This window comes from Phyllobates terribilis, unplaced genomic scaffold (genome assembly GCF_046119375.1).
Source record: "Phyllobates terribilis strain yellow unplaced genomic scaffold, ASM4611937v1 Scaffold_1__5_contigs__length_1240528914, whole genome shotgun sequence".
Taxonomy (NCBI): Eukaryota; Metazoa; Chordata; class Amphibia; order Anura; family Dendrobatidae; genus Phyllobates; species Phyllobates terribilis.
The window spans coordinates 624163089-624173229 of record NW_027362761.1 but is presented as its reverse complement, the minus strand read 5'-3'; positions in this window follow the sequence as shown (position 1 = coordinate 624173229).

Here is a 10141-nt window from a genome sequence, read left to right as displayed (position 1 = left end):
AGTATAATGTCCCCTCTATTTCCCCTATGTATTATAATTTCCCCCTCTCTGGCCCCCATGTAGTATAATGTCCCCTCTATTTCCCCTATGTAGTATAATTTCCCCCTCTCTTGCCCACATGTAGTATAATGTCCCCTCTATTCTCCTATGTAGTATAATGCCCCCCTGTATTTCCCCCATGTAGTATAATTTCCCCCTCTCTGGCCCCCATGTAGTATAATGTTCCCCTCTATTTCCCCTATGTATTATAATTTCCCCTTCTCTGGCCCCCATGTAGTATAATGTCCCCCTCTCTGGCCCCCATGTAGTATAATGTCCCCCTCTATTTCTCCTATGTAGTATAATGTCCCCTCTATTTCTCCTATGTAGTATAATGTCCCCCTGTCTGGCCCCCATGTAGTATAATGTCCCCCTCTCTGGCCCCCATGTAGTATAATGTCCCCCTCTATTTCTCCTATGTAGTATAATGTCCCCTCTATTTCTTCTATGTAGTATAATGTCCCCCTCTCTGGCCCCATGTAGTATAATGTCCCCTCTATTTCTCCTATGTAGTATAATGTCCCCCTCTCTGGCCCCCATGTAGTATAATATTCCCTCTATTTCCCCTATGTAGTATAATGTCCCCCTGTATTTCCCCTATGTATTATAATGTACCCTTCTCTGGCCCCCATGTAGTATAATGTCCCCTCTATTTCTCCCATGTAGTATAATGTCCCCCTCTCTGGCCCCCATGTAGTTTAATGTCCCCCTCTCTGGCCCCCATGTAGTATAATGTCCCCCTCTCTGGCCCCCATGTAGTATAATGTCCCCTCTATTTCTCCCATGTAGTATAATGTCCCCCTCTCTGGCCCCCATGTAGTATAATGTCCCCTCTATTTCTCCCATGTAGTATAATGTCCCCCTCTCTGGCCCCCATGTAGTATAATGTCCCCTCTATTTCTCCCATGTAGTATAATATCCCCCTCTCTGGCCCCATGTAGTATAATGTCCCCTCTGTTTCTCCCATGTAGTATAATGTCCCCCTCTCTGGCCCCCATGTAGTATAATGTCCCCCTCTATTTCCCCTATGTATTATAATTTCCCCCTCTCTGGCCCCCATGTAGTATAATGTCCCCCTCTCTGGCCCCCATGTAGTATAATGTCCCCCTCTATTTCTCCTATGTAGTATAATTTCCCCCTCTCTGGCCCCCATGTAGTATAATGTCCCCCTCTCTGGCCCCCATGTAGTATGATGTCCCCTCTATTTCTCCTATGTAGTATAATGTCCTTCTCTCTGGTCCCCATGTAGTATAATGTCCCCCTCTATTTCCCCTATGTATTATAATTTCCCCCTCTCTGACCCCCATGTAGTATAATGTCCCCCTCTCTGGCCCCCATGTAGTATAATGTCCCCTCTATTTTTCCTATGTAGTATAATGTCCCCCTCTCTTGCCCCCATGTAGTATAATGTCCCCCTCTCTGGCCCCCATGTAGTATAATGTCCCCCTCTCTGGCCCCCATGTAGTATAATGTCCCCCTCTCTGGCCCCCATGTAGTATAATGTCCCCCTCTCTGGCCCCCATGTAGTATAATGTCCCCCTCTCTGGCCCCCATGTAGTATAATGTCCCCCTCTATTTCTCCTATGTAGTATAATTTCCCCCTCTCTGGCCCCCATGTAGTATAATGTCCCCCTCTCTGGCCCCCATGTAGTATGATGTCCCCTCTATTTCTCCTATGTAGTATAATGTCCTTCTCTCTGGTCCCCATGTAGTATAATGTCCCCCTCTATTTCCCCTATGTATTATAATTTCCCCCTCTCTGACCCCCATGTAGTATAATGTCCCCCTCTCTGGCCCCCATGTAGTATAATGTCCCCTCTATTTTTCCTATGTAGTATAATGTCCCCCTCTCTTGCCCCCATGTAGTATAATGTCCCCCTCTCTGGCCCCCATGTAGTATAATGTCCCCCTCTCTGGCCCCCATGTAGTATAATGTCCCCCTCTCTGGCCCCCATGTAGTATAATGTCCCCCTCTCTGGCCCCCATGTAGTATAATGTCCCCCTCTCTGGCCCCCATGTAGTATAATGTCCCCTCTATTTCTCCTATGTAGTATAATGTCCCCCTCTCTGGCCCCCATGTAGTATAATGTCCCCCTCTCTGGCCCCCATGTAGTATAATGTCCCCTCTATTTCTCCTATGTAGTATAATGTCCCCCTCTCTGGTCCCCATGTAGTATAATGTCCCCCTCTATTTCCCCTATGTATTATAATTTCCCCCTCTCTGGCCCCCATGTAGTATAATGTCCCCCTCTCTGGCCCCCATGTAGTATAATGTCCCCCTCTCTGGCCCCCATGTAGTTTAATGTCCCCTCTATTTCTCCTATGTAGTATAATTTCCCCCTCTCTGGCCCCCATCTAGTATAATGTCCCCCTCTCTGGCCCCCATGTAGTTTAATGTCCCCTCTATTTCTCCTATGTAGTATAATGTCCCCCTCTCTGGTCCCCATGTAGTATAATGTCCCCTCTATTTCCCCTATGTATTATAATTTCCCCCTCTCTGGCCCCCATGTAGTATAATGTCCCCCTCTCTGGCCCCCATGTAGTATAATGTCCCCTCTATTATTCCTATGTAGTATAATGTCCCCCTCTCTTGCCCCCATGTAGTATAATGTCCCCCTCTCTGGCCCCCATGTAGTATAATGTCCCCCTCTATTTCCCCTATGTATTATAATTTCCCCCTCTCTGACCCCCATGTAGTATAATGTCCCCCTCTCTGGCCCCCATGTAGTATAATGTCCCCTCTATTTTTCCTATGTAGTATAATGTCCCCCTCTCTTGCCCCCATGTAGTACAATGTCCCCCTCTCTGGCCCCCATGTAGTATAATGTCCCCCTCTCTGGCCCCCATGTAGTATAATGTCCCCCTCTCTGGCCCCCATGTAGTATAATGTCCCCCTCTCTGGCCCCCATGTAGTATAATGTCCCCCTCTCTGGCCCCCATGTAGTATAATGTCCCCTCTATTTCTCCTATGTAGTATAATGTCCCCCTCTCTGGCCCCCATGTAGTATAATGTCCCCCTCTCTGGCCCCCATGTAGTATAATGTCCCCTCTATTTCTCCTATGTAGTATAATGTCCCCCTCTCTGGTCCCCATGTAGTATAATGTCCCCCTCTATTTCCCCTATGTATTATAATTTCCCCCTCTCTGGCCCCCATGTAGTATAATGTCCCCCTCTCTGGCCCCCATGTAGTATAATGTCCCCCTCTATTTCTCCTATGTAGTATAATTTCCCCCTCTCTGGCCCCCATGTAGTATAATGTCCCCCTCTCTGGCCCCCATGTAGTTTAATGTCCCCTCTATTTCTCCTATGTAGTATAATGTCCCCCTCTCTGGTCCCCATGTAGTATAATGTCCCCTCTATTTCCCCTATGTATTATAATTTCCCCCTCTCTGGCCCCCATGTAGTATAAAGTCCCCCTCTCTGGCCCCCATGTAGTATAATGTCCCCTCTATTTTTCCTATGTAGTATAATGTCCCCCTCTCTTGCCCCCATGTAGTATAATGTCCCCCTCTCTGGCCCCCATGTAGTATAATGTCCCCCTCTATTTCCCCTATGTATTATAATTTCCCCCTCTCTGGCCCCCATGTAGTATAATGTCCCCTCTATTTTTCCTTTGTAGTATAATGTCCCCCTCTCTTTCCCCCATGTAGTATAATGTCCCCCTCTCTTTCCCCCATGTAGTATAATGTCCCCCTCTATTTCCCCTATGTATTATAATTTCCCCCTCTCTGGCCCCCATGTAGTATAATGTCCCCCTCTCTGGCCCCCATGTAGTATAATGTCCCCTCTATTTCTCCTATGTAGTATAATGTCTCCCTCTCTGGCCCCCATGTAGTATAATGTCCCCCTCTCTGGCCCCCATGTAGTATAATGTCCCCTCTATTTCTCCTATGTAGTATAATGTCCCCCTCTCTGGTCCCCATGTAGTATAATGTCCCCCTCTATTTCCCCTATGTATTATAATTTCCCCCTCTCTGGCCCCCATGTGGTATAATGTCCCCCTCTCTGGCCCCCATGTAGTATAATGTCCCCCTCTATTTCTCCTATGTAGTATAATTTCCCCCTCTCTGGCCCCCATGTAGTATAATGTCCCCCTCTCTGGCCCCCATGTAGTTTAATGTCCCCTCTATTTCTCCTATGTAGTATAATGTCCCCCTCTCTGGTCCCCATGTAGTATAATGTCCCCTCTATTTCCCCTATGTATTATAATTTCCCCCTCTCTGGCCCCCATGTAGTATAATGTCCCCCTCTCTGGCCCCCATGTAGCATAATGTCCCCTCTATTTTTCCTATGTAGTATAATGTCCCCCTCTCTTGCCCCCATGTAGTATAATGTCCCCCTCTCTGGCCCCCATGTAGTATAATGTCCCCCTCTATTTCCCCTATGTATTATAATTTCCCCCTCTCTGGCCCCCATGTAGTATAATGTCCCTTCTATTTTTCCTTTGTAGTATAATGTCCCCCTCTCTTTCCCCCATGTAGTATAATGTCCCCCTCTCTGGCCCCCATGTAGTATAATGTCCCCCTCTATTTCCCCTATGTATTATAATTTCCCCCTCTCTGGCCCCCATGTAGTATAATGTCCCCCTCTCTGGCCCCCATGTAGTATAATGTCCCCTCTATTTTTCCTATGTAGTATAATGTCCCCCTCTCTGGCCCCCATGTAGTATAATGTCCCCCTCTCTGGCCCCCATGTAGTATAATGTCCCCCTCTATTTCCCCTATGTATTATAATTTCCCCCTCTATTTCCCCTATGTATTACAATTTCCCCCTCTCTGGCCCCCATGTAGTATAATGTCCCCTCTATTTCTCCTATGTAGTATAATGCCCCCCTCTATTTCCCCCATGTAGTATAATGTCCCCCTCTATTTCCCCTATGTATTATAATTTCCCCTTCTCTGGCCCCCATGTAGTATAATGTCCCCCTCTCTGGCCCCCATGTAGTATAATGTCCCCCTCTATTTCTCCTATGTAGTATAATGTTCCCCTCTATTTCCCCTATGTATTATAATTTCCCCTTCTCTGGCCCCCATGTAGTATAATGTCCCCCTCTCTGGCCCCCATGTAGTATAATGTCCCCTCTATTTCCCCTATGTATTATAATTTCCCCTTCTCTGGCCCCCATGTAGTATAATGTCCCCCTCTCTGGCCCCCATGTAGTATAATGTCCCCTCTATTTCCCCTATGTATTATAATTTCCCCCTCTCTGGCCCCCATGTAGTATAATGTCCCCCTCTCTGGCCCCCATGTAGTATAATGTCCACTCTATTTGTCCTATGTAGTATAATGCCCCCTCTCTGACCCCCATGTAGTATAATGTCCCCCTCTCTGGCCCCCATGTAGTATAATGTCCCCCTCTCTGGCCCCCATGTAGTATAATGTCCCCCTCTCTGGCCCCCATGTAGTATAATGTCCCCCTCTCTGGCCCCCATGTAGTATAATGTCCCCCTCTCTGGCCCCCATGTAGTATAATGTCCCCCTCTCTGGCCCCCATGTAGTATAATGTCCCCTCTATTTCTCCTATGTAGTATAATGTCCCCCTCTCTTGCCCCCATGTAGTATAATGTCCCCCTCTCTGGCCCCCATGTAGTATAATGTCCCCCTCTCTGGCCCCCATGTAGTATAATGTCCCCCTCTCTGGCCCCCATGTAGTATAATGTCCCCCTCTCTGGCCCCCATGTAGTATAATGTCCCCTCTATTTCTCCTATGTAGTATAATGTCCCCCTCTCTGGCCCCCATGTAGTATAATGTCCCCCTCTCTGGCCCCCATGTAGTATAATGTCCCCTCTATTTCTCCTATGTAGTATAATGTCCCCCTCTCTGGTCCCCATGTATTATAATGTCCCCCTCTATTTCCCCTATGTATTATAATTTCCCCCTCTCTGGCCCCCATGTAGTATAATGTCCCCCTCTCTGGCCCCCATGTAGTATAATGTCCCCCTCTATTTCTCCTATGTAGTATAATTTCCCCCTCTCTGGCCCCCATGTAGTATAATGTCCCCCTCTCTGGCCCCCATGTAGTTTAATGTCCCCTCTATTTCTCCTATGTAGTATAATGTCCCCCTCTCTGGTCCCCATGTAGTATAATGTCCCCTCTATTTCCCCTATGTATTATAATTTCCCCCTCTCTTGCCCCCATGTAGTATAATGTCCCCCTCTCTGGCCCCCATGTAGTATAATGTCCCCTCTATTTTTCCTATGTAGTATAATGTCCCACTCTCTTGCCCCCATGTAGTATAATGTCCCCCTCTCTGGCCCCCATGTAGTATAATGTCCCCCTCTATTTCCCCTATGTATTATAATTTCCCCCTCTCTGGCCCCCATGTAGTATAATGTCCCCCTCTCTGGCCCCCATGTAGTATAATGTCCCCTCTATTTTTCCTATGTAGTATAATGTCCCCCTCTCTGACCCCCATGTAGTATAATGTCCCCCTCTCTGGCCCCCATGTAGTATAATGTCCCCCTCTATTTCCCCTATGTATTATAATTTCCCCCTCTATTTCCCCTATGTATTATAATTTCCCCCTCTCTGGCCCCCATGTAGTATAATGTCCCCTCTATTTCTCCTATGTAGTATAATGCCCCCCTCTATTTCCCCCATGTAGTATAATGTCCCCCTCTATTTCCCCTATGTATTATAATTTCCCCGTCTCTGGCCCCCATGTAGTATAATGTCCCCCTCTCTGGCCCCCATGTAGTATAATGTCCCCCTCTATTTCTCCTATGTAGTATAATGTCCCCTCTATTTCCCCTATGTATTATAATTTCCCCCTCTCTGGCCCCCATGTAGTATAATTTCCCCCTCTCTGGCCCCCATGTAGTATAATGTTCCCCTCTATTTCCCCTATGTATTATAATTTCCCCTTCTCTGGCCCCCATGTAGTATAATGTCCCCCTCTCTGGCCCCCATGTAGTATAATGTCCCCTCTATTTCCCCTATGTATTATAATTTCCCCTTCTCTGGCCCCCATGTAGTATAATGTCCCCCTCTCTGGCCCCCATGTAGTATAATGTCCCCTCTATTTCCCCTATGGATTATAATTTCCCCCTCTCTGGCCCCCATGTAGTATAATGTCCCCCTCTCTGGCCCCCATGTAGTATAATGTCCACTCTATTTGTCCTATGTAGTATAATGCCCCCCTCTATTTCCCCTATGTATTATTATTTCCCCCTCTCTGGCCCCCATGTAGTATAATGTCCCCTCTATTTGTCCTATGTAGTATAATGTCCCCTCTATTTCCCCTATGTAGTATTATTTCCCCCTCTCTGGCCCCCATGTAGTATAATTTCCCCCTCTCTGGCCCCCATGTAATATAATGTCCCCCTGTATTTCCCCTATGTATTATAATTTCCCCTTCTCTGGCCCCCATGTAGTATAATGTCCCCTCTATTTCCCCTATGTAGTATAATTTCCCCCTCTCTGTCCCCCATGTAGTATAATGCCCCCTCTATTTGTCCTATGTAGTATAATGTCCCCTCTATTTCCCCTATGTATTATAATTTCCCCCTCTCTGGCCCCCATGTAGTATAATGTCCCCTCTATTTCCCCTATGTAGTATCATTTCCCCCTCTCTTGCCCCCATGTAGTATAATGTCCCCTCTATTTCCCCCATGTAGTATAATTTCCCCCTCTCTGGCCCCCATGTAGTATAATGTTCCCCTCTATTTCCCCCATGTAGTATAATTTCCCCCTCTCTGGCCCCCATGTAGTATAATGTTCCCCTCTATTTCCCCCATGTAGTATAATTTCCCCCTCTCTGGCCCCCATGTAGTATAATGCCCCCCTCTATTTCCCCCATGTAGTATAATTTCCCCCTCTCTGGCCCCCATGTAGTATAATGTTCCCCTCTATTTCCCCTATGTATTATAATTTCCCCTTCTCTGGCCCCCATGTAGTATAATGTCCCCCTCTCTGGCCCCCATGTAGTATAATGTCCCCTCTATTTCTCCTATGTAGTATAATGTCCCCTCTATTTCTCCTATGTAGTATAATGTCCCCCTCTCTGGCCCCCATGTAGTATAATGTCCCCCTCTCTGGCCCCCATGTAGTATAATGTCCCCCTCTATTTCTCCTATGTAGTATAATGTCCCCTCTATTTCTCCTATGTAGTATAATGTCCCCCTCTCTGGCCCCATGTAGTATAATGTCCCCTCTATTTCTCCTATGTAGTATAATGTCCCCCTCTCTGGCCCCCATGTAGTATAATGTTCCCTCTATTTCCCCTATGTAGTATAATGTCCCCCTGTATTTCCCCTATGTATTATAATGTCACCTTCTCTGGCCCCCATGTAGTATAATGTCCCCTCTATTTCTCCCATGTAGTATAATGTCCCCCTCTCTGGCCCCCATGTAGTATAAAGTCCCCCTCTCTGGCCCCCATGTAGTATAATGTCCCCCTCTCTGGCCCCCATGTAGTATAATGTCCCCTCTATTTCTCCCATGGAGTATAATGTCCCCCTCTCTGGCCCCCATGTAGTATAATGTCCCCTCTATTTCTCCCATGTAGTATAATGTCCCCCTCTCTGGCCCCCATGTAGTATAATGTCCCCTCTATTTCTCCCATGTAGTATAATATCCCCCTCTCTGGCCCCATGTAGTATAATGTCCCCTCTATTTCTCCCATGTAGTATAATGTCCCCCTCTCTGGCCCCCATGTAGTATAATGTCCCCTCTATTTTTCCTATGTAGTATAATGTCCCCCTCTCTGGCCCCCATGTAGTATAATGTCCCCTCTATTTCTCCCATGCAGTATAATGTCCCCCTCTCTGGCCCCCATGTAGTATAATGTCCCCTCTATTTCTCCCATGTAGTATAATGTCCCCCTCTCTGGCCCCCATGTAGTATAATGTCCCCTCTATTTCTCCCATGTAGTATAATATCCCCCTCTCTGGCCCCATGTAGTATAATGTCCCCTCTATTTCTCCCATGTAGTATAATGTCCCCCTCTCTGGCCCCCATGTAGTATAATGTCCCCTCTATTTTGTCTATGTAGTATAATATCCCCCTCTCTGGCCCCATGTAGTATAATGTCCCCTCTATTTCTCCCATGTAGTATAATATCCCCCTCTCTGTCCCCATGTAGTATAATGTCCCCTCTATTTCTCCCATATAGTATAATGTCCCCCTCTCTGGCCCCCATGTAGTATAATGTCCCCCTCTCTGGCCCCCATGTAGTATAATGTCCCCCTCTCTGGCCCCCATGTAGTATAATGTCCCCCTCTCTGGCCCCCATGTAGTATTATGTCCCCCTCTCTGACCCCCATATAGTATAATGTCCCCCTGTCTGGCCCCCATGTAGTATAATGTCCCCTCTATTTCTCCCATGTAGTATAATGTCCCCCTCTCTGGCCCCCATGTAGTATAATGTCCCCTCTATTTCTCCCATGTAGTATAATATCCCCCTCTCTGGCCCCATGTAGTATAATGTCCCCTCTATTTCTCCCATGTAGTATAATGTCCCCCTCTCTGGCCCCCATGTAGTATAATGTCCCCTCTATTTTTCCTATGTAGTATAATGTCCCCCTCTCTGGCCCCCATGTAGTATAATGTCCCCTCTATTTCTCCCATGCAGTATAATGTCCCCCTCTCTGGCCCCCATGTAGTATAATGTCCCCTCTATTTCTCCCATGTAGTATAATGTCCCCCTCTCTGGCCCCCATGTAGTATAATGTCCCCTCTATTTCTCCCATGTAGTATAATATCCCCCTCTCTGGCCCCATGTAGTATAATGTCCCCTCTATTTCTCCCATGTAGTATAATGTCCCCCTCTCTGGCCCCCATGTAGTATAATGTCCCCTCTATTTTGTCTATGTAGTATAATATCCCCCTCTCTGGCCCCATGTAGTATAATGTCCCCTCTATTTCTCCCATGTAGTATAATATCCCCCTCTCTGTCCCCATGTAGTATAATGTCCCCTCTATTTCTCCCATATAGTATAATGTCCCCCTCTCTGGCCCCCATGTAGTATAATGTCCCCCTCTCTGGCCCCCATGTAGTATAATGTCCCCCTCTCTGGCCCCCATGTAGTATAATGTCCCCCTCTCTGGCCCCCATGTAGTATTATGTCCCCCTCTCTGACCCCCATATAGTATAATGTCC